Consider the following 17,794-nt stretch of genomic DNA (forward strand, 5'->3'; position numbering starts at 1 on the left):
CCCTGGTCTACACTATTGGACTATGTAGGGTATATGGTACAGCCCCTGGTCTACACTATTGGACTATGTAGGGTATAGGGTGCAGCCCCTGGTCTACACTATTGGACTATGTAGGGTATAGGGTACAGCCCCTGGTCTACACTATTGGACTATGTAGGGTATAGGGTGCAGCCCCTGGTCTACACTATTGGACTGTGTAGGGTATAGGGTGCAGCCCCTGGTCTACACTATTGGACTATGTAGGGTATAGGGTGCAGCCCCTGGTCTACACTATTGGACTATGTAGGGTATAGGATGCAGCCCCTGGTATACACTATTGGACTGTGTAGGGTATAGGGTACAGCCCCTGGTCTACACTATTGGACTATGTAGGGTATAGGGTGCAGCCCCTGGTCTACACTATTGGACTATGTAGGGTATAGGGTGCAGCCCCTGGTCTACACTATTGGACTATGTAGGGTATAGGGTGCAGCCCCTGGTCTACACTATTGGACTATGTAGGGTATAGGGTGCAGCCCCTGGTCTACACTATTGGACTGTGTAGGGTATAGGGTGCAGCCCCTGGTCTACACTATTGGACTATGTAGGGTGCAGCCTGAATATAAAATAGATTAAAATTAGATGTTTTTGTGACTGGCCTACACACAATACCCCATAATGTGAAAGTGGAATTGTGTTTTCCTGTTAAAAAACAACAACATTAAATTAAAAATTTAAAATTGAAATGTCTTGAGTCAATAAGTTATGGCAAGCCATTCAGGAGTAAACAATGTGAGTAACAAGTCACATAATCAGTTGCATGGACTAATTCTGTGTGCATTTAATAGTGTTTAACATGATTTTTGAATGACTACCTCATCTCTGTACCCCACACATCCATTTGTCTTTAAGGTCCCTCAGTCAAGCAGTGAATTTGAAACACAGATTTAACCACAAAGACCAGGGAGATTTTCCAACGCCTCGCAAAGAAGAAGGTCACCTAATGGGTGAAAACAATTAAAAATAAGAACCAGTTGAATATCCCGTTGAGAATGGTGAAGTTATACATTCTAAATAAGAACCCATTGAATATCCCGTTGAGCATGGTGAAGTTATTCATTATCAATAAGAACCCATTGAATATCCCGTTGAGCATGGTGAAGTTATACATTATAAATAAGAACCCATTGAATATCCCGTTGAGCATGGTGAAGTTATTCATTATCAATAAGAACCCATTGAATATCCTGTTGAGCATGGTGAAGTTATACATTATAAATAAGAACCCATTGAATATCCCGTTGAGCATGGTGAAGTTATACATTATAAATAAGAACCCATTGAATATCCCGTTGAGCATGGTGAAGTTATTCATTATAAATAAGAACCCATTGAATATTATAAAAACATTTTTTTACCTTTATTTAACTAGGCAAGGCAGTTAAGAACAAATTCTTATTTTCAATGACGGCCTAGGAACAGTGGGTTAACTGCCTGTTCAGGGGCAGAACGACAGATTGTACCTTGTCAGCTCGGGGGTTTGAACTTGCAACCTTCCGGTTACTAGTCCAACGCTCTAACCACTAGGCTACCCTGCCTACCACTAGGCTATCCTGTTGAGCATGGTGAAGAATTTTGAATAACAATTCAGGGAACCACGTAGGACAACGATTCAGGGAACCATGTAGTGCAATGATTCAGGGAACCACGTAGAGCAACAATTCAAGGAACCACATAGAACAACGATTCAGGGAACCACGTAGATAAACGATTCAGGGAACCATGTAGACAAACGATTCAGGGAACCACGTAGAGCAACGATTCAGGGAACCACGTAGGACATCGAACATTATCTCAATTGGGGCTTCAGTTGGTACTGATAGAACGAACGCTCTCCTTCAGATAGGGCTGCCTCGCTTGCTGTTCCTGACTGTTAGTCTCAAGTGGCGTTTTCACACTTGTCCATCTGTGTTTGGGTCTTTAATAAACACATCCAATACGATGTAAAACATTTGTTCCAACGTAAGGAGGAGTAGCTTGACTTGGAACTGCTTCCACTGCTGTGTGATTTTATATAGAATATCCCTCATTAACTACAGACTGAGCTGAGAAAGTACTTCATGTTAGTTAGGATAAATACTTGACAGTTTAAACTAATTCAGGGAGTTGATGTGAACGTCAGAGACATGTCTCAGAATATAATTTATTCAAAACATGTCACCTGTTGCCTTAGCTATACCAAAGACAGAGAGACAGAGAAAGAGAGTGAGAGAGAGAGAGAGAGAGAGAGAGAGCGAGAGAGAGAGAGAGAGCGAGAGAGAGACAGAGAGAGAGACAGAGAGAGACAGAGAAAGAGAGAGAGAGAGAGAGAGAGAGAGAGAGAGAGAGAGAGAGAGAGAGAGAGAGAGAGAGAGAGCGAGATCAGTGGAGTACGTAGAGGGTGCTTAGCTTTCAAATCAATCAGGTAAATTGCTTGCTGTTCCTAATTCCTGACAGCCAACGCTGTACTGTAATCTTTAGGCGTTAACTGAGAGTGCCAGTGAGAGACTGGGGAGTGTTAATTAGCCACGACTACATCAACTAACCTTGATAAATAACTCTGCTTCTACAGACGGGCTCTGCCAGCTTGAGACACACACACACAGACAGTGATGGGGTGTAAAATAGACACACACACAGACAGACACACATCAGCACCCATCTGTCTGGCTGCTAAATGATGCCATTGGGTGCCTTTTTCAGTCTGAAGGAAACACAGTTTAAACACAGTTGAATACCACATCAAAAGTCGGTTCTACAGGTACTGATGTTACATAGTAAACAAGAGGGCACAACAAAACCCTATTCCCCCTCGGGAGACTGAAAAGGTTTGGCATGGGTCCTCAGATCCTCAAAAGGTTCTACAGCTGCACCATCGAGAGCATCCTGACGGGTTGCATCACTGCCTGGTATGACAACTGTTTGGCCTCCGACAGCAAGGCACTACAGAGGGTAGTGCTTAAGGCCCAGTACATCACCAGGGGCCAAGCTTCCTGCCATCCAGGACCTCTATACCAGGCGGTGTCAGAGGAAGGCCCTAAAAATTGTCAAAGGCTCCAGCCACCCTAGTTATGAGACTGTTCTCTCTGCTACCGCACGGCAAGCGGTTCCGGAGCGACAAGTCTAGGTCCAAGAGGCTCCTAAACCGCTTCTAACCCCAAGCCATAAGACTCCTGAACAGCTAATCAAATGGCTATCCAGACTATTTGCATTGCCCCCCCCCCCCCCCTTTACACTGCTGCTACTCTCTGTTGTCATCAATACATAGTCACATTTAAAGTTTAACTGATGTTGCTCATATTGAAACACAATAAGTCTGATTTCCATTATCTCTGTGTGACGTCATGTGGATGATGGACTAGCTGAGTCAAGGTTCGTATGGACTTAGAGAAAGACATGTCATCTACTCTGGCATATTGGCGTACAGTCACACATAGTAGTGATGGGGTGGGGGGGGGTAAAATAGAGCATAAGGCCATGCAATCTCCATAGACAAACATTGACAGTAGAATGGCCTTACTGAGGAGCTCAGTTACTTTTAACGTGAGCTTCATGAAATGGGTTTCCATGGCTGAGCAGCCGCACACAAGCCTAAGATCACCATGTGCAATGCCAAGCGTCAGCTGGAGTGATGTCAAGCTCGCCGCCATTGGAACAGTGGAAACGCGTTCTCTGGAGCGATGAATCACGCTTCACCATCTGGCAGTCCAAAGGACTAATCTGGGTCTGGCGGATGAGTCATAACGGTCTGGGGCTGTTTTTCATGGTTCGGGCCCCCAAATTCCAGTGAAGGGAAAGCTTAACGCTACAGCATACAATGACATTCTAGACGATTCTGTGCTTCCAACTTTGCGGCAACAGTTTGGGGAAGGCCCTTTCCTGTTTCAGCATGACAATGCCCCTGTGCACAAAGCAAGGTCCATGCAGAAATGGTTTGTCGAGATCGGTGAGGAAGAACTTGGCTGGCCTGCACAGAGCCGTGACTTCAACCCCATCGAACACCTTTGGGATGAATTGGAACGCCGACTGCAAACCAGGCCTAATCGCCCAACATTAGTACCCGACCTCACTCATTTTCTTGTGGCTGAATGGAAGCAAGTCCCCTGCAGCAATGTTCCAACATCTAGTGGAAAGCCTTCCCAGCAGAGCAGAGGCTGTTATAGCAGCAAAGGGAGGGGACCAACTCCATTTTAATGCCCATGATTTTTGGAATGAGCTGCTTGAAGAGCAGGCGTTCACATGTCGTCATGTAGTGTATATCGATATTTGAGTTTTTTTGGCTTCTGTAGGTAGCGTTAGCTAGTGCTAGACGGCTGTACCTGCGCCCAAACTTATTAAATAGTGAGCCAACATGTTTTCAGCACGTTTATGTCCACGACGGATCAAAACTAGTTTTCTCATGAGTCTCTCTTGTCTCTCTGCAGCAGACACATGGTGAACAATATGTTTGGAACATCGAATCGCAATAAAATCACAGTATTGAATCATAATACATATAGAATCACAACACATATCGTACGGTCGTATCGGTACCTACACATGGTGATAGTATTGTATGGAGAGGTCCCTGGTAATTCCCTGCCCTAACTCATAGTGCATCAGGAAGAATGATAAAAGACGAGCTTTATACTGATGTATTGTTGACCTTACAGTCACGCTATCTGTCCCTTCAGGGATGCTAGACACAGGCTGTTGTGCCCTGCTACAGGGACACAGCTAAATGAAGCTATTGGGGTCTTTTTTTTCATTCCCAAAGTGACTGCAGTAAAGTAGCCACCACTGTGGGGTAACACAGTAAGTGGGTGGTTCACCAGCGAGCCTACTTCCTTTTCTCCAGCTGATGTAATACGGATGGAAGGACGTTAAGTCTTTAAGCCAGGTCCTTATGTCCTTAGAGAGACACAGAGACCTAAAGTAACAACCCGTTCTGTCTACTCTGGCATATTGGCATAGGCTAAAGCTATACTCTGATTTCCCCAAACACAAGACTCCAGCATCAGTACAGAGCTTTAGAAACAGAGTTATAGAAACAGAGTTATAGAAACAGAGTTATAGTTATAGAAACAGAGTTATAGAAACAGAGTTATAGAATTATAGAAACAGAGTTATAGAAACAGAGTTATAGAAACAGAGTTATAGAAACAGAGTTATAGAATTATAGAAACAGAGTTATAGAAACAGAGTTATAGTTATAGAAACAGAGTTATAGAAGCAGAGTTATAGATTTATAGAAACAGAGTTATAGAAACAGAGTTATAGAATTATAGAAACAGAGTTATAGAAACAGGGTTATAGTTATAGAAACAGAGTTATAGAAACAGAGTTATAGAAACAGAGTTATAGATTTATAGAAACAGAGTTATAGAAACAGAGTTATAGAATTATAGAAACAGAGTTATAGAAACAGAGTGATAGTTATAGAAACAGAGTTATAGAAACAGAGTTATAGTTATAGAAACAGAGTTATAGAAACAGAGTTGTAGAAACAGAGTTATAGAATTATAGAAACAGAGTTATAGAAACAGAGTGATAGTTATAGAAACAGAGTTATAGAAACAGAGTTATAGTTATAGAAACAGAGTTATAGAAACAGAGTTATAGAAACAGAGTTATAGAAACAGAGTTATAGTTATAGAAACAGAGTTATAGAAACAGAGTTATAGTTATAGAAACAGAGTTATAGAAACAGAGTTATAGAAACAGAGTTATAGAAATAGAGTTATAGAAATAGAAACAGAGTTATAGAAACAGAGTTATAGAGTTATAGAAACAGAGTTATAGAAACAGAGTTATAGTTATAGAAACAGAGTTATAGAAACAGAGTTATAGAATTATAGAAACAGAGTTATAGAAACAGAGTTATAGAATTATAGAAACAGAGTTATAGAAACAGAGTGATAGTTATAGAAACAGAGTTATAGAAACAGAGTTATAGTTATAGAAACAGAGTTATAGAAACAGAGTTATAGAATTATAGAAACAGAGTTATAGAAACATAGTTATAGAGTTATAGAAACAGAGTTATAGAAACAGAGTTATAGAAACAGAGTTATAGTTATAGAAACAGAGTTATAGAAACAGAGTTATAGAAACAGTTATAGAAACAGAGTTATAGAATTATAGAAACAGAGTTATAGAAACAGAGTTATAGAAACAGAGTGATAGTTATAGAAACAGAGTTATAGAAACAGAGTTATAGTTATAGAAACAGAGTTATAGAAACAGAGTTATAGAATTATAGAAACAGAGTTATAGAAACAGAGTTATAGAGTTATAGAAACAGAGTTATAGAGTTATAGAAACAGAGTTATAGAGTTATAGAAACAGAGTTATAGAGTTATAGAAACAGAGTTATAGAGTTATAGAAACAGAGTTATAGAAACAGAGTTGTAGAAACAGAGTTGTAGAAACAGAGTTATAGAAACAGAGTTATAGAAACAGAGTTATAGAAACAGAATTATAGAAACAGAGTTATAGAAACAGAGTTATAGAAACAGAATTATAGAAACAGAGTTATAGAAACAGAGTTATAGAGTTATAGAAACAGAGTTATAGAGTTATAGAAACAGAGTTATAGAGTTATAGAAACAGAGTTATAGAAACAGAGTTGTAGAAACAGAGTTGTAGAAACAGAGTTATAGAAACAGAGTTATAGAAACAGAGTTATAGAAACAGAGTTATAGAAACAGAGTTATAGATACATAGTTATAGAGTTATAGAAACAGAGTTATAGAGTTATAGAAACAGAGTTATAGAAACAGAGTGAGAGTACGTCAGAAAAAATGATCCAGAAATCACTTAATTGTTACGTATTGCCTCTTAATTCATACCCACTCTAGGTATCCATCCTTCATACCCACTCTAGGTATCCATCCTTCACACCCACTCTAGGTATCCATCCTTCATACCCACTCTAGATATCCATCCTTCATACCCACTCTAGGTATCCATCCTTCATACCCACTCTAGGTATCCATCCTTCATACCCACTCTGGGTATTCATCCTTCATACCCACTCTAGGTACCGGTCCTTAATACCCACCCTAGGTATCCATCCTTCATACCCACTCTAGGTATCCATCCTTCATACCCACTCTAGGTATCTAATCTTCATACCCACTCTAGGTATCTATCCTTCATACCCACTCTAGGTATCCATCCTTCAAACCCACTCTAGGTATCTATCCTTCATACCCACTCTAGGTATCCATCCTTCATACCCACTCTGGGTATCTATCCTTCATACCCACTCTAGATATCTATCCTTCATACCCACTCTAGGTATCCATCCTTCATACCCACTCTGGGTATTCATCCTTCATACCCACTCTAGGTACCGGTCCTTAATACCCACCCTAGGTATCCATCCTTCATACCCACTCTAGGTATCCATCCTTCATACCCACTCTAGGTATCTAATCTTCATACCCACTCTAGGTATCTATCCTTCATACCCACTCTAGGTATCCATCCTTCAAACCCACTCTAGGTATCTATCCTTCATACCCACTCTAGGTATCCATCCTTCATACCCACTCTGGGTATCTATCCTTCATACCCACTCTAGATATCTATCCTTCATACCCACTCTAGGTATCTATCCTTCATACCCACTCTAGGTATCCATCCTTCATACCCACTCTAGGTATCTATCCTTCATACCCACTCTAGGTATCTATCCTTCATACCCACTCTAGGTATCTATCCTTCATACCCACTCTAGGTATCTATCCTTCATACCCACTCTAGGTATCTATCCTTCATACCCACTCTAGGTATCCATCCTTCATACCCACTCTAGGTATCTATCCTTCATACCCACTCTAGGTATCTATCCTTCATACCCACTCTAGGTATCTATCCTTCATACCCACTCTAGGTATCTATCCTTCATACCCACTCTAGGTATCCATCCTTCATACCCACTCTAGGTATCTATCCTTCATACCCACTCTAGATATCCATCCTTCATACCCACTCTAGGTATCTATCCTTCATACCCACTCTAGGTACCGGTCCTTCATACCCACTCTAGGTATCTATCCTTCATACCCACCCTAGGTATCCATCCTTCATACCCACTCTGGGTATCTATCCTTCATACCCACTCTGGGTATCTATCCTTCATACCCACTCTAGGTATCTATCCTTCATTCCCACTCTAGGTATCTATCCTTCATACCGACTCTAGGTATCCATCCTTCATACCCACTCTAGGTATCTATCCTTCATACCCACTCTAGATAGCCATCCTTCATACCCACTCTAGGTATCCATCCTTCATACCCACTCTAGGTATCTATCCTTCATACCCACTCTAGGTACCGGTCCTTCATACCCACCCTAGGTATCCATCCTTCATACCCACCCTAGGTATCTATCACTACTGTAGACCAGGGCCCTTCACTACAAAGACAATAGGGTTCCATTTGGGACGTACCCTAGATAATTCCCTCATGACCTGGCAGAAAACCATTCTTCAGAGAGCTTTTAAGGCTTCAAGGCAAGGCAGCCAACAGGTTTGCGAAATCCTTGTGGGTTTTATGTTGTTGTCCTGGCGTGTTTTTCAATTCACAGGCAGCTCTTTGCTTTGGGAAGCGCCAGTAGGTGCTTTGATTTTGTGACTCATCAGAAGGTGAAGACAGCCAATTGCTTTCACTTTAATAAGCTCCCCATCCCCCGTTCTGTGTATTAGAGAAATTAAAGGAAACACATAGTCAGTTGAACGACTGAATGCATTCAACCGAAATGTGTCTTCCGTATTTAACCCAATCAGAGAGGAGCGGGGGGAGGAGACAGACTTTCTCTCAGTAGTAGCAGGTAAAGATGCAGGCCATTAAGACAGACTTTCCCTCAGTAATAGCAGGTAAAGATGCAGGTCATTAAGACAGACTTTCCCTCAGTAGTAGCAGGTATAGATGCAGGTCATTAAGACAGACTTTCCCTCAGTAGTAGCAGGTAAAGATGCAGGCCATTAAGACAGACTTTCCCTCAGTAATAGCAGGTAAAGATGCAGGTCATTAAGACAGACTTTCCCTCAGTAGTAGCAGGTAAAGATGCAGGCCATTAAGACAGACGTTCTCTCAGTAGTAGCAGGTAAAGATGCAGGCCATTAAGATAGACTTTCTCTCAGTAGTAGCAGGTAAAGATGCAGGCCATTAAGACAGACTTTCCCTCAGTAGTAGCAGGTAAAGATGCAGGCCATTAAGACAGACTTTCCCTCAGTAATAGCAGGTAAAGATGCAGGTCATTAAGACAGACTTTCCCTCAGTAGTAACAGGTATAGATGCAGGTCATTAAGACAGACTTTCCCTCAGTAGTAGCAGGTAAAGATGCAGGTCATTAAGACAGACTTTCCCTCAGTAATAGCTGGTAAAGATGCAGGTCATTAAGACAGACTTTCCCTCAGTAATAGCAGGTAAAGATGCAGGTCATTAAGACAGACTTTCCCTCAGTAGTAGCAGGTAAAGATGCAGGCCATTAAGACAGACTTTCCCTCAGTAGTAGCAGGTAAAGATGCAGGTCATTAAGACAGACTTTCCCTCAGTAATAGCAGGTAAAGATGCAGGTCATTAAGACAGACTTTCCCTCAGTAATAGCAGGTAAAGATGCAGATCATTAAGACAGACTTTCCCTCAGTAGTAGCAGGTAAAGATGCAGGCCATTAAGACAGACGTTCTCTCAGTAGTAGCAGGTAAAGATGCAGGCCATTAAGATAGACTTTCTCTCAGTAGTAGCAGGTAAAGATGCAGGCCATTAAGACAGACTTTCCCTCAGTAATAGCAGGTAAAGATGCAGGCCATTAAGACAGACTTTCCCTCAGTAATAGCAGGTAAAGATGCAGGTCATTAAGACCGACTTTCCCTCAGTAGTAGCAGGTATAGATGCAGGTCATTAAGACAGACTTTCCCTCAGTAGTAGCAGGTAAAGATGCAGGTCATTAAGACAGACTTTCCCTCAGTAATAGCTGGTAAAGATGCAGGTCATTAAGACAGAATTTCCCTCAGTAGTAGCAGGTAAAGATGCAGGTCATTAAGACAGACTTTCCCTCAGTAATAGCAGGTAAAGATGCAGGTCATTAAGACAGACTTTCCCTCAGTAGTAGCAGGTATAGATGCAGGTCATTAAGACAGACGTTCCCTCAGTAGTAGCAGGTAAAGATGCAGGTCATTAAGACAGACTTTCCCTCAGTAATAGCTGGTAAAGTTGCAGGTCATTAAGACAGACTTTCCCTCAGTAGTAGCAGGTAAAGATGCAGGTCATTAAGACAGACGTTCCCTCAGTAGTAGCAGGTAAAGATGCAGGTCATTAAGACAGACTTTCCCTCAGTAATAGCTGGTAAAGTTGCAGGTCATTAAGACAGACTTTCCCTCAGTAGTAGCAGGTAAAGATGCAGGTCATTAAGACAGACTTTCCCTCAGTAATAGCTGGTAAAGTTGCAGGTCATTAAGACAGACTTTCCCTCAGTAGTAGCAGGTATAGATGCAGGTCATTAAGACATACTTTCCCTCAGTAATATCAGGTAAAGATGCAGGTCATTAAGACACATGTTTAATCTTCTTTTCCCAGAGCAAATGCAATAGAGCCAAGATCAATACCAGGAAGATGGTAAACAAGACCAACACAGGAAGAAAGTGTGGCTAAATTATGGACTACTCTATAAGGGGAACTGGAACTGAAACTTAGTTACAGCGCCGTGAAAAAGTATTTACCCCCTTTCTGATTTTCTCTATTTATTTGACATATTTTTTAAACTGAATGTTAACAGATCTTCAACCAAAACCTAATATTAGATAAAGGGAACCTGAGTTTGCAAATAACATTTAAAAAAAGTGATACTTATTTCATTTATTTAATTAACAAAGTTAAATAAGGCAAGTCGTCCAGGTCCTGAGGCAGCAAAGCCTTCCCCAAACCATCACACTACCACCACCATGCGTGTCTGTTGGTATGAGGTTCTTACTGTGGGAATACACTGTTTGGTTTTCACCAGGGACACAGGCATAACACATGTCGTCCAAAACGTTTACTAAGGTTTGTCAAAAAGCACCTGGAAGATCATCAAAACACTTGGGTCCCATTATGCCTGAACAATTAATTAAATTTACATTGACCCCCCCCCCCCCTTTGTTTTTACACTGCTGCTACTCGCTGTTTATAATCTATGCATCGTAACTTTACAATTTACCTCAACTAACCTGTACCCCCGCACATTGACTCAGTACCGGTACCTCATGTACATAGCCTTGTTATTGATATGTAATTTTATTGCGTTACTTTTTAATGTATTTTTATTTCATTTTTCACTTTAGTTTATATAGTAAATATTTTCTTAACTCTATTTCTAGAACTGCCTTGTTGGTTAAGGGCTTGCAAGTAAGCATTTCACTGTATTTCTTTATTTAACCCTTATTTAGCCCTGTCTAAACCAATGGTTACTGTATGTAACCTAGCCCTGCCTAAACCAATGGTTACTGTATGTAACCTAGCCCTGTCTAAACCAATGGGTACTGTATGTAACCTAGCCCTGTCTAAACCAATGGTTAATGTATGTAACCTAGCCCTGCCTAAACCAATGGTTACTGTATGTAACCTAGCCCTGCCTAAACCAATGGGTACTGTATGTAACCTAGCCCTGCCTAAACCAATGGTTACTGTATGTAACCTAGCCCTGTCTAAACCAATGGTTACTGTATGTAACCTAGCCCTGCCTAAACCAATGGTTACTGTATGTAACCTAGCCCTGTCTAAACCAATGGTTAATGTATGTAACCTAGCCCTGTCTAAACCAATGGTTACTGTATGTAACCTAGCCCTGCCTAAACCAATGGTTACTGTATGTAACCTAGCCCTGTCTAAACCAATGGTTACTGTATGTAACCTAGCCCTGTCTAAACCAATGGTTACTGTATGTAACCTAGCCCTGTCTAAACCAATGGGTACTGTATGTAACCTAGCCCTGCCTAAACCAATGGTTACTGTATGTAACCTAGCCCTGTCTAAACCAATGGGTACTGTATGTAACCTAGCCCTGTCTAAACCAATGGGTACTGTATGTAACCTAGCCCTGCCTAAACCAATGGTTACTGGATGTAACCTAGCCCTGCCTAAACCAATGGTTACTGTATGTAACCTAGCCCTGTCTAAACCAATGGGTACTGGGATAGAACATGACATAGACCTATAGCCCAGCTTAGCCCAATGGTTTATGTGATATTACAGATGACATAGACAGTAACAGGGTTTGTAATGACAAACACCCTGTAAGACCAATGTTTGCATCTGCAAGTAAGTGACTATTAAACCCCTTACTTAAAGGCTGGTCAGGACTTAGTGCTGTTACATCAATCCTCTGAGACCACAGCCCACTCAACACACAGCCAGCCAGCCAGCCATCACACAGACAGACAGACAGCCACTCAACACACAGCCAGCCAGACAGCCAGCCAGCCATCACACAGACAGACAGACAGCCACTCAACACACAGCCAGCCAGCCATCACACAGACAGACAGCCACCCAACACACAGCCAGACAGACAGACAGCCAGCCACCCAACACACAGACAGACAGCCAGCCACCCAACACACAGACAGACAGACAGACAGACAGCCACCCAACACACAGCCAGCCAGCCACCCAACACACAGACAGACAGACAGACAGACAGACAGACAGACAGACAGACTGACAGACTGACAGACAGCCAGACAGCCAGCCACCCAACACACAGACAGACAGACAGCCAGCCAGACAGCCTGCCACCCAACACACAGACAGACAGCCACCCAACACACAGCCAGCCATCCAGCCACCCAACACACAGCCAGACAGCCACCCAACACACAGCCAACCAGCCAGCCAGCCACCCACACAGCCAGCCAGCCTAACAAGAGTGTAAAAACAGCCCACCCACTGACATTCAGGAGACACCCTGCCCATTTGTAGACCTAATACATTACAAAATACTCCGTTCCCAGATTTAGCCGAGGCTTAATTGGTGTTTCTGTTTTGCAATCCCTGAGTCAATGTTAATCCAAGCCTGTGAAATTGCCATTTCTGTGGTTTGTTTCCAAATCTAAAGCAGTCCATCCGATGTTATGTGTCTATTTCCAACCCCCCATCCCAGACATAGACCGTTCCCTCTGCTACCGCACGGCAAGCGGTACCGGAGCGCCAAGTCTAGGTCCAAGAGGCTCCTAAATAGCTTCTACCCCCAAGCCATAAGACTCCTGAACAGCTAATCAAATGGCTACCCAGGCTATTTGCATTGTCTCCCCCAGAACGCTGCTGCTCCTCTCTGTTTATAATCTATGCATAGTCACTTTAATAACACTACCTACATGTACATATTACCTCAATTACCTCGACACCGGAGCCCCCGCACATTGACTCTGTACTGGTACCCCCTATATACAGCCCCACTATTGTTATTTACTGCTGCTCTTTAATTATTTGTTAATCTTATTTTCTTAAAACTGCATTGTTGGTTAAGGGCTTGTAAGTAAGCATTTCACTGTAAGGTTGTATTCGGCGCATGTGACAAATACAATTTGATTTGATTTGATATCCGTTAGCTTTGCTGAAGAAGACAGAAATCTCATACGTTACTTAGTCTTTCTCGTAGCCTACATTCTGCATCATCTTCTATTCTGACTAGGCTACATTCTGCATCATCTTCTATTCTGACTAGGCTGCAGTCTGCATCATCTTCTATTCTGACGAGGCTACATTCTGCATCATCTTCTATTCTGACTAGGCTACATTCTGCATCATCTTCTATTCTGACTAGCCTACATTCTGCATCATCTTCTATGCTGACTAGGCTACATTCTGCATCATCTTCTATGCTGACTAGGCTACATTCTGCATCATCTTCTATTCTGACTAGGCTACATTCTGCATCATCTTCTATTCTGACTAGGCTACATTCTGCATCATCTTCTATTCTGACTAGGCTACATTCTGCATCATCTTCGATTCTGACTAGGCTACATTCTGCATCATCTTCCATTCTGACTAGGCTACATTCTGCATCATCTTCTATTCTGACTAGGCTACATTCTGCATCATCTTCTATTCTGACTAGGCTACATTCTGCATCATCTTCTATGCTGACTAGGCTACATTCTCATGTATGTACTGGTTCCCCTGTATGAAGTCTGGTTCTCCTATAATATGTCCTATCCCTAGACACTGACATCTGAACTTCTATCATCAGGGTGTTGCCTTTGCTGTGAACCCCATCAGTGGTGCAGCTGCTGCCTCTCTGCACAGTGAGAAAGGACCCCTGGGCTTTGGCAAGGCCTTGGTCTTCGTCCTAAATCGCACCCTATTCTCTATGTAGTGTACTACTTTGACCAGGGCCCCGAGCCCTGCTTCCGGAACTCTAATCTTCATGCTGTGTGGTTCAAAAGCAGGACTTGACTGTTGACTGACTACCTTCACGTATTTCTCTCTCACGTGTGACAGTGGTTTTCCTTGCGAGGTCAACATGTTTTCCTCCTTTTAACATTCCGATACAAGGGACACCGTTGGTTAGAACGGGAACAGACAAGGCAGACTGCTTATGTTTTGTCCTCTCTCTCTCTCTCTCTCTCCTCTCTCTCTCTCTGTCTCGCTCTCTCTCTCTCTCCTCTCTCTCTCCCTCTCTCTCTGTCTCGCTCTCTCTCTGTCTCTCTGTCTCTCTCTCTGTCTCGCTCTCTCTCTCTCTCCTCTCTCTCTCTCTCTCTCTCTCCCTCTCTCTCTCTCCCTCTCTCCTCTCTCTCTGTCTCGCTCTCTCTCTGTCTCTCTGTCTCTCTCTCTCCCTCCAACAATTGTTTTACTATTTTCCATAAATCATGACAACAGAGTTTGTGTTGAACACTGACAATGTTGATCAGGATTAGCTTAGTTATTGACGCACAGGGTAGAATAAAATATAATATGATAAGATAGAATCTAGACTGTTGACTTGGATCCAGAAGAGGAATTGTGCAGTTTACTGAGTGAGTATATAAACACCTCTCTGGTATAAGTGGCAGTGAGGTTTCCAAATCACATGGGTAGGTTGTGTCTATCTTCCTGTCAGAGTGTGATGGTATGATTTGATCTGACTTGTCTGTCCTGTATGGTGTCACCACTTTAATCTCTCGTGAGGAAATCCATCTTTAACAGCCTAAAGTTAATTCATATCTGATGTCTCCATCATTCCAGTATGCAAGAATTTGGAGACGTTTTTTACACATCTGCTTTCCATACAGCTGTTTCCACACTACAAACAGCATACTTTCTTTTTTGTTGCCACCAAAACATCCAAGTGAATACAAAATCTAAATCACGTTTCCACTATACTCACTTCAGCTCAATCTAAACAGTAGGATCAACTTTGTTTCCTCAGTCAAAAACCACCATGCCTGTTTCCTCAATCTTGAGCTAGTAGTTAATGTTGTACTCTGTTTGCGCACCATCACGCCTCCTGCACATAACTACATAGCTCTGCCAAGCAGAAGTGACACATGGTTTTCTCCCCCAGCTTAAATTATCATCTGACAGAGGAAGATATTCAGCTTTATTTTAAGACTATCTGACCCACACATTACTTTATTATAGTCCAAGACAAAAATATATTCGTGACATTAGAATGTGCACTATGTAACCAATCAGTCAATCGTTATGTCCCTGCATAGGGTCATAGTCATAGCCACACAGGTGGGTCCTGTAAACGGTTTCCATACTGTGATTCCATGCTCTGGGGCACGAATATAAAGCTAACTATATTCATTATGCACAGAGTTCTCCACCACCTTGACAGACTGACAGCAACCTGTGGCATGTCATCTGCATACGCATGAAGGTATTACAGAAGCCGACGAGATACTAAATCAATTACAATGCAGCTTTAAAAGCAGGACACACTGAGGCTGGTACTGTCTGTCTGGACAGTTATCCGGTGAATTCACTGCATGAATTCTGCTCAAATTCACATAGGGGTGATCCCACTAAACTGAGAGTGACAGCCTGGAATAAAACACCGTTCGCCCTAGTTAGCCTGGCTACTGCCGGTTACCTCACATTAGCTAGCAAACTCATAGCTAAACCCCTTATCAACTCCTCACAAAATAACGGTTTAATTAACATTATACTTACACCACCAGCAAACGCGATATCACTCGTCGTCCAACTTCGGCGGGATTTCTTCAAAAACACACTGCCATTTTTAAAAACAGTCAATATTTGAATCAGCCGTTGATATCTAGAAATAGACTACAATGTTTCTATAGCCAGTTGTGTTCAAGGCGCCGACCGGCTCCGTCCTCCGCCATTTTGGTTGTGATGGGGAATACGTTACGTCGCGCGGGTTTGGTTTGGCTGCTGTCGGGTCACCCTATGTAATTATAGGAAGCACCAAAATAGCATATCATTGTGTTATAGCTGTGTAACACATGTATGAACGACACTATCTATAAACGAATAATTCGTTTTTTTTTACAAACTAAGTTATACAATTTTGATTGTAAAGATTCTGACTTGCAAGTCTACACAAGTACTGGTAAAATACATTAAAATGCTTAGGACTATATATAAAATGCATATAATACATTTTATACATAATTGTAAGTGTACTTTAATGTGAAGTGTTATTGAAAATGTTAATTTCCCAGACAAAAACAAAAATATAAACGCAACATGAAACAATTTCATTTTTTAAATTTAATCAAATGAAACAATTTCAAAGATTTTACTGAGTTACTGTTCATATATGGGTTTCACATGACTGGGAATACAGATATGCATATGCTCTCACAGAGAAAAGGTAGGGGTGTGGATCAGGGTGTGGATCAGAAAACCAGTCAGTGTCTGGTGTGACCACCATTTGCCTCATGCAGGGCAACATCTCCTTTGCATAGAGTTAATCAGGCTGTTGATTGTGGCCTGTGGAATGTTGTCCCACTCTTCTTCAATGGCTGTGTAAAGTTGCTGGATATTGGCAGAAACTGGAACATGCTGTCGTACACATAGATCCAGAGCATCCCAAACATGCTCAATGGGCGACATGTCTTGTGAGTATGTAGGCCATGGAAGAACTGGGAGATTTTTAGCTTCTAGGAATTGTGTACAGATCCTTGCGACATGGGACAGTGCATTATCATGCTGAAACATGAGGTGATGTTGGCGGATGAATGGCACGACAATGGGCTTCAGGATCTGGTCACAGTATCTCTGTGCATTCAAATTGCCATCGATAAAATGCAATTGTGTTCGGCGTCCGTAGCTTATGCCTGCCCATAACATAACCCCACCACCCCCATGCAGCACTCTGTTTACAACGTTGACATCAGCAAACCGCTCTCACACACAATGCCATACACGTCTGCTATCCGCCCGGTACAGTTGAAACTGGGATTCATCAGAGAAGAGCATACTTCTCCATCTTATGATATGTCACACCTGTCAGATGGATGGATTATTTTGGCAAAAGAGAAATGCTCACTAACAGGGATGTAAACAAATGTGTGAAGAAAAATTTGAGAGAAATACGCATTTTGTGCATATGGAAAATTTACGGGATCGTTTATTTCAGCTCATGAAATATGGGACCGACATTTTACTTGTTGGGTTTATATTTTTCTTCAGTGTAGATAGCCTAGCCCTAGATCCTCTCATAATTATAATTCCCCCGTGGAGTTTAGTACTAGAAATGTAGTCTAATCAGAACTATGCTGCCACCTAGTGGTAAATCACATTATTCTTAAAATCCAATATTATTATTTATCAAAAAAAATGTATGTGGAGG

At 41.9% G+C, this 17,794-nt stretch overlaps 1 protein-coding gene across 1 annotated transcript in view; it reads right to left on the reverse strand.

Annotated features, from left to right (window-relative positions):
* Positions 1–16,306, reverse strand: part of LOC135536016 (C-myc promoter-binding protein-like) — a gene marked incomplete at its 3' end in the record, with an annotated part of 158,165 nt that extends 141,859 nt beyond the window's left edge. The window contains exon 1 of the mRNA XM_064962411.1: positions 16,147–16,306. The remainder of the gene's footprint in view (positions 1–16,146) is intronic.
* Positions 16,307–17,794: the final 1,488 nt, after the last annotated feature.

This window comes from Oncorhynchus masou, unplaced genomic scaffold, assembly GCF_036934945.1.
Source record: "Oncorhynchus masou masou isolate Uvic2021 unplaced genomic scaffold, UVic_Omas_1.1 unplaced_scaffold_545, whole genome shotgun sequence".
NCBI lineage: Eukaryota > Metazoa > Chordata > Actinopteri > Salmoniformes > Salmonidae > Oncorhynchus > Oncorhynchus masou.